This window comes from Ranitomeya variabilis, chromosome 4 (genome assembly GCF_051348905.1).
Source record: "Ranitomeya variabilis isolate aRanVar5 chromosome 4, aRanVar5.hap1, whole genome shotgun sequence".
NCBI lineage: Eukaryota > Metazoa > Chordata > Amphibia > Anura > Dendrobatidae > Ranitomeya > Ranitomeya variabilis.
The window spans coordinates 720409847-720426018 of record NC_135235.1 but is presented as its reverse complement, the minus strand read 5'-3'; the positions used below and the strand labels follow the sequence as shown (position 1 = coordinate 720426018).

Here is a 16172-nt window from a genome sequence, read left to right as displayed (position 1 = left end):
TACCTGCTACAGTCCTGGTGGGATTTACTCGGTACAGTGGCCGCTGGACAAATATCACCATCAATTCCCCTCAGACTGAAGGAACATCGCTCCTCTACTCGGCTCTATGGATCCAGGATGAAATCCACTGCGGCCCCTGCAAGAAAAGAAGGAGAAAGAGCAGAAGTTGGGGGAGACCACCGTGGCCTGAGGTTTCTACGGCTGCTCTGTGCGCACAGGACCTGTGATGAGGTCACAGGAGGGGAGGAGTCAGGGGTCACATGATCAGGGGCCTCAGTGTATGCAGGACTCTGCTGTGCTGGTTGTCATGGTGCTGGATGAGGGGAAGTTTCTGTGTGGGGTCAGGAGGGGTTTACAGTGTGGATGTAGCAGAGCCGCGTGTGTACGAGGTGTACGGAGCGGAGCCGTGTGTGTACGGAGCGGAGCTGTGTGTGTACGAGGTGTACGGAGCGGAGCCGTGTGTGTACGAGGTGTACGGAGCGGAGCCGTGTGTGTACGAGGTGTACGGAGCGGAGCCGTGTGTGTACGAGGTGTACGGAGCGGAGCCGTGTGTGTACGAGGTATATGGAGCGGAGCCGTGTGTGTACGAGGTGTACGGAGCGGAGCCGTGTGTGTACGAGGTGTACGGAGCGGAGCCGTGTGTGTACAAGGTGTACGGAGCGGAGCCGTGTGTGTATGAGGTGTACGGAGCGGAGCCGTGTGTGTACGAGGTGTACGGAGCGGAGCCGTGTGTGTACGAGGTGTACGAAGCGGAGCCGTGTGTGTACGAGGTGAGCGGAGCCGTGTGTGTTCGAGGTGTACGGAGCGGAGCCGTGTGTGTACGAGGTGTACGGAGCCGTGTGTGTACGAGGTGTACGGAGCCGTGTGTGTACGAGGTGTACGGAGCGGAGCCGTGTGTACGAGGTGTACGGAGTGGAACCGTGTGTGTACGAGGTGTACGGAGCGGAGCCGTGTGTGTTCGAGGTGTACGGAGCGGAGCCGTGTGTGTACGAGGTGTATGGAGCGGAGCCGTGTGTGTACAAGGAGAGCGGAGCTGTGTGTGTACGGAGCAGAGTCGGGCATGTAATGAGCGGAGCCCTGTTTGTATGTGATCCTGTGTACTGACCAACCATATACCCCCAGCTTCAGTCTCAGACCCCCCTGTGTACACTGTATACCCCCGTATACCCCCAGCTTCGGTCACAGACCCCTCTGTGTACACTGTATACCCCTGTATACCCCCAGCTTCAGTCGCAGACCCCTGTGTACACTGTATACACCTGTATACCCCCAGCTTCAGCCACATACCACTCTGTGTACACTGTATACACCCGTATACCCCCAGCTTCGGTCACAGACCCCTCTGTGTACACTGTATACCCCAAGCTTCAGTCGCAGACCCCTCTGTGTACACTGTATACACCTGTATACCCCCAGCTTCAGCCACATACCACTCTGTGTACACTGTATACACCCGTTTACCCCCAGCTTCGGTCACAGACCCCTCTGTGTACACTGTATACCCCCGTATATCCCCAGCTTCAGTCGCAGACCCCTCTGTGTACACTGTATACACCTGTATACCCCCAGCTTCAGCCACATACCACTCTGTGTACACTGTATACACCCGTATACCCCCAGCTTCAGTCGCAGACAACCTTTGTGTACACTATATACACCCGTATACCTCCAGCTTCGGTCAGAGACCCCCCTGTATACGCTGCATACACCCATATGCCCAGTGGCGTAACTACAAAGCTATGGGCCCCGATGCGAACTTTCAAATGGGGCCCCCTGTTCTGCCTTCCTCCACGTAGGATGCTGTGTGGATTCTGACATACGGCTAAACCTTCATCCACATCCCAGTAAACAGACTGTGTTGATGCTTAAGTCTTATTTATTAGGGTGATGATAACATAAACTAGAACGTTGAACAACAATGGTGGATAGCATTCATAGTAGATGATCGAATAGTGAATGATGTTGATGTACAAAGTGGATGTTCAGTGAATAATCATAGTGGATGACTGGTGAAAAACTGTAAAGAATAACAGCATATCAGTATATGCACATACAGGGTGCAATCGCATAAATAACTGGGACATTACGGCAAGAATTGTACAGAGTGCATTACACAGTAATTCTAGCAGCACTGCCCTATTCTATACAAAGATGCATCTATCTACATACAGAGTAAACATACATTAACCTAACTGCAATCTGCAGAGCACAATCTGCCTAACTATATCAGACTATAGGAGCTGCATAAGGCTCAGATACTAACACAAACATAAGATGCATTTAACCCTTTATAAACATACCGAGATCCGTTAGGACAGGGGTAGGAAAGTAAGTGAGACAGGAGCACGTGTGCCTCCCTTGAGTCCTGAGGAGAAATGGCTACTGAAGCTTGTCTTCCACAAGAAGAATGAGGGCGGAACTTACCCAGAAGGCACTGCTCTTCTGGGAAAAGAGTTGGTAAACAACATGAAAAGTAATCAACTGATGACCTCCAGTGGCCACAACTTGAATAACATGACAATTAACTTTTGCACATTAAGATGGGCAGAACACTCCCCGCTTGGCGTCAACAGATGCCACAATTAGGTTCTTTTGGGGAAAATAATAATACAAGCTCGGTAACGGGCCTGAGGAACAGTTTGTTCTCCCCAAGCTTGCACACTCTGACCTCTACTTTCCGCACTTTCCCGTCTTTGCTGGGAAGGGTCTTGATGACTAGGCCGAGTGGCCACTCGTTCCGATGTGACTGACTGTCTTTGACGAGTACAACATCGCCAGATTGAATATTTGGGCGGTCTTTCTACCACTTTGTCCTGGTTTGCAGAGTGGAGAGATACTGTTTCCTCCATCTATCCCAGAAGACGTTGGATACGCTTTGTACTTGCCTCCATTGTCGTCTGTAGAGGTCTTTGTCATTGAATTCTCCGAGTGGAGCTTTCGGGACACAAGTTTTCTGTGTGAGTAACATCGCAGGAGTAAGGATGGATGGATCTCCGGAATCACTAGAAAGTGCTGTCAGTGGCCTGGCATTCATGATGGCTGAGACCTCTGCCAAGAACGTGGTTAAACTTTCTTGTGTAAGTCTGGTGTTAGCTTGCAAGAAGATAGAGTCTAGTATTTTGCGTGCTATCCCTATCATCCTTTCCCACGCGCCTCCCATGTGCGAAGAGTGTGGTAGATTGAAAGTCCAGGTACATCCTTGCTCGCCTAGATACCTTTCCACATTAGCGATGTCCAGATTGAAATGGATTTGGAGTTCTCTTGCCACTCCGACGAAATTCGTACCTCGGTCAGAACAAATATGCTTCACAGGGCCTCTGATTGCGATGAAGCGTCGAAGTGCGTTTATAAAACTTGATGTGTCCATCGATTCGATTACCTCGATATGAACGGCTCTGATGGACAGACACGTGAATAGAACTGCCCAACACTTTGCTTCTGTAAGTATTTTCCTAGTCCGTCGTGTAGCCACAGACCAAGGACCGAATACATCTAGTCCAATGTTGGTGAAGGGGGGTTCTGTCATGATTCCCAATGGCAGGGACTGAAGCAAAAAACGGACTAGCTCTTAGGATGATGGTATCTCAGATGACCGCGATGCTGAACCTAACACACAAATAATAGTAGCCGGGGGGCGTTCCTAAGTTTTATCCCTGGACGTCTCGCACCAGCCGGAGATCTAGCTACCCCTAGTAGAGGAATACACAGACCTGGCTTGCCTCCAGGGAAACCCCAAAAGTGATAGTAGCCCCCCACATATAATAACGGTTAGGTAAGAGGAAAAAACATACGCAGTATGAATATAGGTTCAGCACAGTGAGGCCCTCTGACTAGATAGCAGAAAATACAAAAGAGGACTTCGCGGTCACCTCAAAACCCTGAAAAGCCATCCTGAAATTACCTTAACTCCGGTATCAACTCATCACACCGGAGTAGTAATTTCAGATCACTTAGAGCTTCCAGCAGCAAGAGAATATAAATGCGTGCTGGACAAAAATACAAACATAAGCAGAAGATCAAACTTAGCTGAATTGCAGACTTGGAGCAGGTAGCAAGCAACAGAGGTACTCTGGTAACATTGATTGCCGGCACTGGAATGACTGAAAAGCCAGACTAAATAGGAAACTCCCAATTCCTGATGGGAACAGGTGCACTGGAAACAAAAAACCAAAGTAAGCCAGTACCACCAGTAGCCACCAGAGGGAGCCAAAAACAGAATTCACAACAGTACCCCCCCTTAAGGAGGGGGCACCGAACCCTCATGAGAACCACCAGGGCGATCAGGATGCGCCTTGTGAAAGGCGCGAACCAAATCAGAGGCATGAACATCAGAGGCAGTCACCCAAGAATTATCTTCCTGACCGTATCCCTTCCATTTAACCAAATATTGAAGTCTCCGTCTGGAGACGCGAGAGTCCAAAATCTTTTCCACAACATACTCCAATTCACCCTCCACCAGCACAGGAGCAGGAGGATCAACAGAAGGAACAACCGGTACCTCGTACCTCCGCAACAACGACCGATGGAAGACATTATGAATGGTGAAGGATGCTGGTAGGTCCAAACGAAAAGATACAGGATTAAGAATCTCCAAAATCTTATAAGGACCTATGAACCGAGGTTTAAACTTAGGAGAAGAGACCCTCATAGGGACAAAACGAGAAGATAACCACACCAAGTCCCCAACACGAAAGCGATGACCCACACGACGATGACGATTAGCAAACTGCTGAGTCTTCTCCTGAGACAACCCCAAATTGTCCACCACATGACTCCAAATCTGGTGCAGTCTATCCACCACAGTGTCCACTCCAGGGCAATCCGAAGATTCCACCTGGCCAGATGAAAAACGAGGGTGAAACCCTGAATTGCAAAAGAAAGGAGAAACCAGAGTGGCAGAACTGGCCCGATTATTAAGGGCAAACTCTGCCAGTGGCAAAAAGGCGACCCAATCATCCTGATCAGCAGACTCAAAACACCTCAAATAAGTCTCCAAGGTCTGATTAGTTCGCTCCGTCTGGCCATTAGTCTGAGGATGGAATGCAGACGAAAAAGACAAATCAATGCCCATCCTGGCACAGAACGCTCGCCAGAACCTAGACACAAATTGAGATCCCCTGTCAGAAACGATGTTCTCCGGGATACCATGTAAACGAACCACATTCTGAAAAAACAAAGGAACCAACTCCGATGAAGAAGGCAATTTGGGCAAGGGTACCAAATGAACCATCTTAGAAAAATGGTCACACACCACCCAAATGACGGACATTTTCTGAGAAACCGGAAGGTCCGAGATAAAGTCCATAGAGATGTGCGTCCACGGCCTCTTCGGAATAGGCAGGGGCAACAACAATCCACTAGCCCAAGAACAGCAAGGCTTGGCCCGAGCACAAACATCACAAGACTGCACAAAAGTACGCACATCCCAAGACAGGGAAGGCCACCAGAAGGACCTGGCCACCAAATCTCTGGTACCAAAGATTCCAGGGTGGCCTGTCAACACAGAAGAATGAACCTCCGAGATGACTCTACTGGTCCACTCATCTGGAACAAACAGTCTCCCAGGCGGACAACGATCAGGCCTATCAGTCTGAAACTCCTGCAAAGCACGTCGCAAGTCTGGGGAGACAGCAGACAAAATCACCCCATCCTTAAGGATACCCGTAGGCTCAGAATCACCAGGGGAGTCAGGCTCAAAACTCCTAGAAAGGGCATCTGCCTTCACATTTTTAGAACCCGGCAAGTATGAAACCACAAAATTAAACCGGGAGAAAAACAACGACCAGCGCGCCTGTCTAGGATTCAGACGCCTTGCAGACTCAAGGTAAATCAGATTCTTGCGATCAGTCAAGACCACCACCTGATGTCTAGCACCCTCAAGCCAATGACGCCACTCCTCAAATGCCCACTTCATAGCCAAGAGCTCCCGATTACCGACATCATAATTTCGCTCAGCGGGCGAAAACTTTCGAGAGAAGAATGCACATGGTCTCATCACTGAGCAATCGGGACCTTTCTGCGACAAAACCGCCCCCGCTCCAATCTCGGAAGCATCAACCTCAACCTGAAAAGGGAGCGAAACATCAGGCTGGCGCAACACAGGGGCAGAAGAAAAGCGGCGCTTAAGCTCCCGAAAGGCCTCGACAGCCGCAGAGGACCAATTGGCAACATCAGCACCCTTCTTAGTCAAATCAGTCAGTGGCTTAACAACACTTGAAAACCCAGTTATAAATCGACGATAGAAATTAGCAAAGCCCAAGAATTTCTAAAGACTCTTCAGGGAAGTAGGCTGCGTCCAATCACAAATAGCCCGAACCTTAACAGGATCCATCTCAATAGAAGAAGGGGAAAAAATGTACCCCAAAAAAGAGATCTTCTGAACCCCAAAAATACACTTTGAACCCTTCACAAACAAAGAATTGGCCCGCAAAACCTGAAAAACCTTCCTAACCTGTTGAACATGCGACTCCCAGTCATCCGAAAAAATCAAAATATCATCCAAATACACAATCAAAAATTTATCCAGATATTCACGGAAAATATCGTGCATAAAGGACTGAAAGACTGAAGGGGCATTAGAAAGACCAAAAGGCATTACCAAGTACTCAAAATGACCCTCGGGCGTATTAAATGCAGTTTTCCACTCATCTCCTTGCTTAATCCGCACCAAATTATACGCACCCCGAAGATCAATCTTAGAGAACCACTTTGCCCCTTTAATACGAGCAAATAAATCAGTCAATAGAGGCAAAGGATACTGGTATTTGACTGTAATCTTATTCAACAGGCGGTAATCAATACAGGGCCTCAGGGAGCCATCTTTTTTACCCACGAAAAAAAAACCTGCTCCTAAAGGTGGACGAGGATGGACGGATATGTCCCTTTTCCAAGGACTCCTTAATATACTCTCGCATAGCAGCATGCTCAGGCACAGACAGATTGAACAAACGACCCTTAGGAAACTTGCTGCCAGGAATCAAGTCTATAGCACAATCGCAATCTCTGTGAGGAGGAAGAGAACTAAGTTTAGGCTCCTCAAAAACATCACAATAGTCAGACAAAAATGCCGGAACTTCAGAGGCAGTAGATGAAGCAATGGAAACCAAAGGTACTTCCCCATGAGCCCCCTGACATCCCCAGCTTAACACAGACATTGTTTTCCAGTCAAGAGCTGGATTATGAGTTTGCAACCATGGCAATCCAAGCACTAAGACATCGTGCATGTTATGCAACACAAGGAAGCAAATCACCTCCCGATGGTCAGGAGTCATACACATAGTCACTTGTGTCCAGTGCTGTGGTTTATTCCTAGCCAATGGTGTGGAGTCGATACCCTTCAAAGGAATAGGGACTTCTAAAGGCTCTAGGCTAAACCCACAGCGCCTGGCAAAGGACCAGTCCATAAGACTCAAAGAAGCGCCAGAATCCACATAGGCATCCACGGTAATAGATGATAATGAACAAATCAAAGTCACAGACAAAATAAATTTAGACTGTAAAGTGCCAATTGCAAAAGATTTATCAACCTTTTTTGTGCGTTTAGAGCATGCGGATATAACATGAGCAGAATCACCACAGTAGAAGCACAACCCATTTTTACGCCTATAATTCTGCCGTTCACTTCTGGACAGAATTCTATCACATTGCATATTCTCCGGTGCTTGCTCAGAAGACACCGCCAAATGGTGCACAGGTTTGCGCTCCCGTAAACGCCGATCAATCTGAATAGCCATTGTCATGGACTCATTCAGACCCGTGGGCGTAGGAAACCCCACCATGACATCTTTAACGGCGTCAGAGAGACCTTCTCTGAAATTAGCCGCCAGGGCGCACTCATTCCACTGAGTAAGCACAGACCATTTTCAAAATTTTTGACAATATATTTCAGCTTCATCATGCCCTTGAGACAGGGCTATCAAGGCTTTTTCAGCCTGAATCTCCAAATTAGGTTCCTCATAGAGCAACCCCAGTGCCAGAAAAAACGCATCCACATTGAGCAACGCAGGATCCCCTGGTGCCAATGCAAATGCCCAATTCTGGGGGTCACCCCGCAACAAGGAAATAATTTTAACCTGCTGAGCGGGGTCTCCAGCGGAGCGAGATCTCAGAGAAAGATACAATTTACAATTGTGCTTAAAATTCAAAAAACGAGATCTATCTCCAGAAAAAAACTCGGGTATAGGAATCTTGGGTTCAGACATAGGAGCATGTATAGCAAAGTCTTGGATATTTTGAACTCTAGAAGCAAGAGTATTCAGATTTGAAGCTAAACTCTGGATATCCATTTCTCAACAGCTGAGATCTGAGCCATTCAGGGATTAAGAAGAGAGGAAAAAAAAACCCAGCAGATTGCAATTATGGCTAGACAGAACTTCTGAGTAAAAAAAAAAAAAAAGTGTCAGAAACTTCTTTTTTCTCTCTTTCTTCAGCCAATACCTTTAATACATTTTAGGCCGGCAATACTGTCATGATTCCCAATGGCAGGGACTGAAGCAAAAAACGGACTAGCTCTTAGGATGATGGTATCTCAGATGACCGCGATGCTGAACCTAACACACAAATAATAGTAGCCGGGGGGCGTTCCTAAGTTTTATCCCTGGACGTCTCGCACCAGCCGGAGATCTAGCTACCCCTAGTAGAGGAATACACAGACCTGGCTTGCCTCCAGGGAAACCCCAAAAGTGATAGTAGCCCCCCACATATAACGGTTAGGTAAGAGGAAAAAACATACGCAGTATGAATATAGGTTCAGCACAGTGAGGCCCTCTGACTAGATAGCAGAAAATACAAAAGAGGACTTCGCGGTCACCTCAAAACCCTGAAAAGCCATCCTGAAATTACCTTAACTCCGGTATCAACTCATCACACCGGAGTAGTAATTTCAGATCACTTAGAGCTTCCAGCAGCAAGAGAATATAAATGCGTGCTGGACAAAAATACAAACATAAGCAGAAGATCAAACTTAGCTGGATTGCAGACTTGGAGCAGGTAGCAAGCAACAGAGGTACTCTGGTAACATTGATTGCCGGCACTGGAATGACTGAAAAGCCAGACTAAATAGGAAACTCCCAATTCCTGATGGGAACAGGTGCACTGGAAACAAAAAACCAAAGTAAGCCAGTACCACCAGTAGCCACCAGAGGGAGCCAAAAACAGAATTCACAACAGGGTTCAGTACTGAGTCTGTCGGGTGGAAGATTGGCCATCTTCGGATTTTGGAACGTGCCCCGGAGTTTCCGACACGTAACACAGTCGTAGATGAGTTTGCTCACTCTTCTCTTTGCTCCAACTATCCATAGTCCAGCCGCCCGTAGGTTTCCTTCAGTAAACAAACGGCCTTGGTGTCTCACTAAGACATGATGATGTTGAATTAGCAGGGTTGTTACGTGATGACGTCCAGGAATTATTATTGGGTGCTTCTCTGAAACTTCTACCTCAGCTTCTTGAAGACGGCCACCGACTCTCAGCAGCCCATCTTGATCGACAATCGGATCGAGCTTCCTCAGCCCACTGACTTCAGGAATGGGTTGTCCCTTGTTGAGGTTGTCTATTTCTCTGCCATAGGTTTCTCTTTGTACGACATGAAGTATTATAACCTTGGCTCTTTCCAGGTCGGGAGCAGTAAACGCAAGCCTGCAGTGATGCCAACCTTTACAAGGTCTCTGGCTATCAGGTAGTGCTGACTTGTAGGACTGGGTTACATGAAGTAGACAAGCTATAGCTCGAACAAGTGACTTCCAGGTGGAGAACCTGCTGAACCGTTGAGATTCGAGGTGACAGCTTGAAGTCTCTGTATGTAGAGCAGACACTTGAGGTCGGATCTCTTCATCTGTGTCTGGACTCACTAGTTCGAAAGTATCAGGCCTGCTGATGTGGGACATCGAACGGTACAAGGAGGTAGGACCTGTGAACCATGTAGTGTCCTTCAGATAACTGGGTGCAATGGATCTAGTCGCGTGGTCCGCAGGATTGTGGTGAGTAGGTACGTAGTGCCACTGATTAGGGCCAGTGGATCTTCTTATCCGAAGTACCCGGTTGCTGACGTAGACGTAGAAGCGTCGTGTCTCGTTACAGATGTACCCCAGTACCACCTTGCTATCGGTGTAGAACTCTGCTTGGTTGTTCTGGAATATCTTTCCCTTGAAGGTAAAGAAATGTTCCCTCGTCTCAGGTGACTTCTGAAGCTTGTGTCTTAGGGAGATGAATCTGCTGTAGACCAATTCCCCGTTGTTGGGTAGGCGTCTCCTCTGAGGTCGAAATGGTAGAGGTGCGACCCAACTGTTCGACGTATCCTTGACTGTTTGTTCATCCATGATGTCCAAGAACATCCTGTCTTCTATAGACATCGCTACCTTGTTGTCTTCTTTCGTCCTGTGGAAGACTGTACATCCTATGTGGTCTTGTTCACCTTCACAGGCATGGTCTTCGTTGATAGGAACTGAGAAAGGGCAAGGTAGGGGAATGCTGCTCGGTAGTTCCTTTACCAGCAGACTATTGTGACACGGCTGGAAGAGAGATGGATGTCCATTTTCTCGTGTGCTGGTAAGCATACTGTTGACTGAGACCGGCTTGTGTGCTCCTCCTAGGCAGACATCTCCTACAATGACCCATCCAAGGTCTTGCCTCTGGGCGTATGGAGCATTCCGGGGGCCGTTGATATATTCTCTAGTCTTGTGGACTCGTAGTATATCTCTTTCCAGAAGTAAAGCTATTGGAGCTTCTGGTTCCAACTCAGGTATCAGGTGGGCAATATGCTTCAGGTGGGGGTGATATGTTGCTACCTCTGGCGAAGGTATCTCCGACCTGTTGTCAGGAATCTGGTTGCACTCCAGGATGGTCGGTAGTGACAAGCAGGTCTGGCCATCTATGGACTCCACTTTGTATCCGGTTGCTTTCCTCCCCGCCATCTCGACGGTACCTGAACATGTCCTAAGGGAGTAGGGAGAACCGGGGCCTACAATGTTGGTTGTCAAAGAAGATGGACCTGGCTAAAGACCTATTACTTTGGTCATCCAGGATTGCATATATCTTGAGCGCTTTGTCTCTGTGGCCTGCTGGATAGACTCGGACAAGGCAGATTTTTGAACAGGATCTTCCTCCTGTGAGTCCCTTACAGATCTCCGTACATTGAGCGATAACCGCAGGGGTGTCTTCGTCAGTGTTCTTCTGCTTCTTATCGTGCTCCTCTGCCTGTGACAACACTTGTGGAGGTGGTCCAGGGTGCAAGGCTGTATTGTGATCCGTGCTGCTGCATTCTGCACATTTCACGCTAGCTTCACAGTTCCTGGCAAAGTGGGAGGTTGTAGCACAACATTTGAAGCAGATGTTGTTTTCCTTGAGGAAACCTTTGCGATCCTCTAAAGTCTTCTCCCTGAAGGTTCTGCACTTTAGTAGAGGATGTGGTTTCCTGTGTAGAGGACACTGCTTATTGACATCCTGAGGTTTGCTCTCTTCCGTAGGGGGCTTAGTTGTCTTGTGAGGAGGACCTGTGGAATCAATATTAGTTTTATGTACTGCCACGGGTGTCTTACTGGGTTTGACACCAGGGGTAGTGGAACATGACAGAGTGAAATCAAAACTAGGGTCATTTCTGATCTTGGCTTGCTGAGTGACAAACTCAACAAATACAGTAAAAGGAGGGAATGGTACATTATGAATTTGCTTATACTTTGAACCATGTATAATCCACCTTTCTTGTAGATTGTAAGGAAGTTTTTGTATTATTGGATTGACACCCCTAGCAGTGTCTAAGAATGCCAATCCAGCCAAGTGACCTTCCTTCTGGGCAACCTGTAACTCTATCAATAAATCACTCAATTCTCTAAGCCTTTGATAACCTTTGGGCCCTATCTTAGGGAAATCATCAATTCTTTTGAATAAAGCATTCTCTATTACTTCTACGGACCCATAGCATTCATCAAGTCTTTCCCACACTTTACGTAGACCTATGTGTGGGTGTTCTATGTTAATGTCTCTCAGTCTTTTAGCATGCTCGACCGGTTCAGTTCCAAGCCACTTTACCAGGAGATCTAACTCCTCACTACTAGAAAGATCCAGTCCCTGAATGGCGTTCTGGAACGAAGCTCGCCATGACCTATAGTTTTCGGCTTTGTCAGTGAACTTTACAAGTCCTTTTGTTACCAGTTCTCGGCGGGCAAAGAACTTTGCAAAGTCTATGGTGGCTTGATCAGTGTTGGTACGAGCCGGTATGTTATAGTCATGTCTAGTGTGTGGTGCATCACCATACCTGTGAGACGCTCTTGGCTTTGGACAGTCTGCATAGTACCTTTCTGGTGAAGAAGATGTCTCTTTAAGGTGAGGTGGGTGCTGTACCTTCTTTTCAGTGGAACAGTAGCTGTGGTCGACTCCTTTATGCTGGACGTCTTCTTGTTTGTAGTAGCGAAGTTCGGGGTTGGATCGATGATAATCGGCGTAGGCTGATCGATGTAGTCTGTCGAGGGTGTCGTCCATGCTGGAGTGTCGATGGACATACTCTGCAACGCGCTGAGCTGGATCTTGCTGCTCTAGATCTGTTCCAAGAACGTTGCTGCGTCTCTCATAATCAGGATCCTTCATGGCTTCCAAGTACTCTGCCTTAGCTATTGCAGCTGCTGTCTCTTTGTCTGCCATAAGTCTTTCTAGAGACACTTGCAGGCGCGCACTTTCTGCCTCTTGCTCTGCCCGCAAACGTGCGGTTTCGGCTTGCAGGCGTGCACTTTCTGCCTCTTGCTCTGCCCGCAAACGTGCAGTTTCGGCTTGCAGGCGTGCACTTTCGGCTTGCAGGCGTGCAGTTTGTTCTGCCTGCAGACGTGCATTCTCTGCTTCATGCTCTGCTTGTCTCAGCTTTAGATGCATTTCTTTCTCGGCGAAGGAGGACCTTGCTTTGGCTGCTTCAGCTTCAGCATGGGCGACAGCAGCCAGCTCTGCTAATGATGACCTGCTAGAGCTTGCTCGTGATCTCGTCTTGAGTGAGGATGTGCTGTTTTGAGACATTGTGCGCTTAGCTGCGTACTGCTGAGTGTTTTGGCGGGAAACTGAGTCTATGTGCGGTGGGCTTCCGCGTGGCGGGACTGATTAGCTCTTCTTGGCTGGCTGCAGTAAGTTCTGCGGCTGTATGGCGGCTGCTGTGATACCCGAATGCAGAGCAGTGTGGGTGTTAGCGGTTCCGTACAGTCTGATCAACTACAGCCTGCGACCGGCTATCAGTTTCACTGAAGGCAGCTAGTCTGTTCTTGCTTTACAATCACCGCCTGCGACTGGCGGTCTCGTTTTTCACTGTTCTGCCTTCCTCCACGTAGGATGCTGTGTGGATTCCAACATACGGCTAAACCTTCATGCACATCCCAGTAAACAGACTGTGTTGATGCTTAAGTCTTATTTATTAGGGTGATGATAACATAAACTAGAACGTTGAACAACAATGGTGGATAGCATTCATAGTAGATGATCGAATAGTGAATGATGTTGATGTACAAAGTGGATGTTCAGTGAATAATCATAGTGGATGACTGGTGAAAAACTGTAAAGAATAACAGCATATCAGTATATGCACATACAGGGTGCAATCGCATAAATAACTGGGACATTACGGCAAGAATTGTACAGAGTGCATTACACAGTAATTCTAGCAGCACTGCCCTATTCTATACAAAGATGCATCTGTCTACATACAGAGTAAACATACATTAACCTAACTGCAAGCTGCAGAGCACAATCTGTCTAACTATATCAGACTATAGGAGCTGCATAAGGCTGAATACTAACACAAACATAGATGCATTTAAACCTTTAAAAATGTACCGAGATCCGTTAGGACAGGGGTAGGAAAGTAAGTGAGACAGGAGCACGTGTGCCTCCCTTGAGTCCTGAGGAGAAATGGCTACTGAAGCTTGTCTTCCACAAGAAGAATGAGGGCGGAACTTACCCAGAAGGCACTGCTCTTCTGGGAAAAGAGTTGGTAAACAATATGAAAAGTAATCAACTGATGACCTCCAGTGGCCACAACTTGAATAACATGACAATTAACTTTTGCACATTAAAGGTACCGTCACACTAGGCGATATCGCCAGCAATCCGTGACGTTGCAGCGACCTGGATGGCGATATCGCTGTATTTGACACGCAGCAGCGATCTGGATCCCGCTGTGAAATTGCTGGTCGCTGCTAGAAGGTCTGCACATTATTTGGTCGCTAGGTCGCCGTGTATCGCCGTGTTTGACAGCAAAAGCGACGATACCAGCGATATTTTACACTGGTAACCAGGGTAAACATCGGGTTACTAAGCGCAGGGCCGCGCTTAGTAACCCGATGTTTACCCTGGTTACCAGCGTAAAAGTTAAAAAAACAAACAGTACATACTCACCTGCGCGTCCCCCAGCCTCTGCTTCCTGACACTAAAGCGCCGGCCCTAAACTGAAAGTGAAAGCAACAGCGGTGACGTCACCGCTCTGCTGTTAGGGCCGGAGCTCAGTCAGCGTCAGGATGCAGAGGCTGGGGGACGCGCAGGTGAGCATGTACTGTTTGTTTTTTTAACTTTTACGCTGGTAACCAGGGTAAACATCGGGTTACTAAGCGCGGCCCTGCGCTTAGCAACCCGATGTTTACCCTGGTTACCCGGGGACCTCGGCATCGCTGGTCGCTGGAGAGCGGTCTGTGTGACAGCTCTCCAGCGACCACACAGCGACGCTGCAGCGATCGGCATTGCTGTCGCTATCGCTGCAGCGTCGCTTAGTGTGACGGTACCTTTAGATGGGCAGAACACCCCCCATACCAAAATATACAGGTGAATTAGAAATGGCGACACACAAACGTCATCTGCGTTAGTAATACATGCACCATTACAGAATTAGTCGTGGGCTGGGTATGTGTATGACTAAAATATGTGTTCTGTGGCTATGTGGGATCATTATGGGATGTCTGCAGCTAGCCAGACTCTGCTCCACTATGCATATGGCTATAATATTTGCTCTGTGGCTATGGGGGATCATTATGGGATGGCCGCACCCAGCCGTAAAACTGCATCCCATAAATTGGTGCATGGGTCCCACATCTCTAAGCTCCTGCCCGCAGAGTACATGACATGTGTACTCCATACCTCCCAACTTTTGAAAAAGGGAAAGAGGGACAAAGTTTGCGGCGCGTGCAGCGGGTCGTGGCAAATTTTAGGCCACACCTCTGACCACACCCATTTCACAACTAGTCACACCCAAATCCACATCCCAACCACACCCATTTAGCACTGCTGATAACACTGTTTCATAAACAATAATTATAAACAAAAAAATAGATACACATGATGTTCCATACTGTATAATGGCCCCACATGGTGCTCCATACTGTATAATGGCCACACAGTGCTCCATACTGTACAATGGCCACACATGGTGCTCCATACTGTATAATGGCCACACATGATGCTCCATACTGTATAATGGCCACACATGATGCTCCATACTGTATAATGCCACAAATGATGCTCCATACTGTATAATGGCCACACATGATGCTCCATACTGTATAATGACAGCACATGATGCTCCATACTGTATAATGGCCACACATGATGCTCCATACTGTATAATGGCTGCACATGATACTCCATACTGTATAATGGCCGCACATGATGCTCCATACTGTATAATAGCCACACATGGTGCTCCATACTGTATAATGACTGCACATGATGCTCCATACTGTATAATGCCACAAATGATGCTCCATACTGTATAATGGCCACACATGATGCTCCATACCGTATAATGACCGCACATGATGCTCCATACTGTATAATGACTGCACATGATGCTCCATACTGTATAATGCCACAAATGATGCTCCATACTGTATAATAGCCACACATGGTGCTCCATACTGTATAATGACAACCCATGGTGCTCCATACTGTGTAAGGCCGGTTTCACAAGTCAGTGTCTCCAGTATGTGAGGTGACAGTTTCCTCACTTACCGGAGACACTGACACACGTAGACCCATTAAAATCAATGCATCTGTTCAGATGTCATTGATTTTTTGCGGACCGTGTCTCCGTGTGCCAAACACGGAGACATGTCAGTGTTCGTGGGAGCGCACGTATTACACGGACCCATTAAAGTCAATGGGTCCGTGTAAAACACGGACCTCACACGGACGTTCTCCGTCTGGGGTCCGCGTGCGTG

The 16172-nt window shown here is 47.7% G+C and overlaps 2 long non-coding RNA genes across 2 annotated transcripts; both read right to left on the bottom strand.

Moving 5' to 3' along the window:
• Window positions 1-1858: 1858 nt before the first annotated feature.
• On the bottom strand, window positions 1859-3870 carry LOC143769338 (uncharacterized). Its single transcript, XR_013214357.1, has 2 exons — window positions 2301-3870; window positions 1859-2017 (listed from the first exon to the last, which is right to left on the bottom strand). It is a non-coding gene; the product is annotated as an uncharacterized LOC143769338 (long non-coding RNA).
• A 9490-nt stretch (window positions 3871-13360) lies between these two features.
• On the bottom strand, window positions 13361-13959 carry LOC143769337 (uncharacterized). The gene is made up of 2 exons (XR_013214356.1): window positions 13801-13959; window positions 13361-13519 (listed from the first exon to the last, which is right to left on the bottom strand). It is a non-coding gene; the product is annotated as an uncharacterized LOC143769337 (long non-coding RNA).
• Between the last annotated feature and the right edge of the window lie 2213 nt (window positions 13960-16172).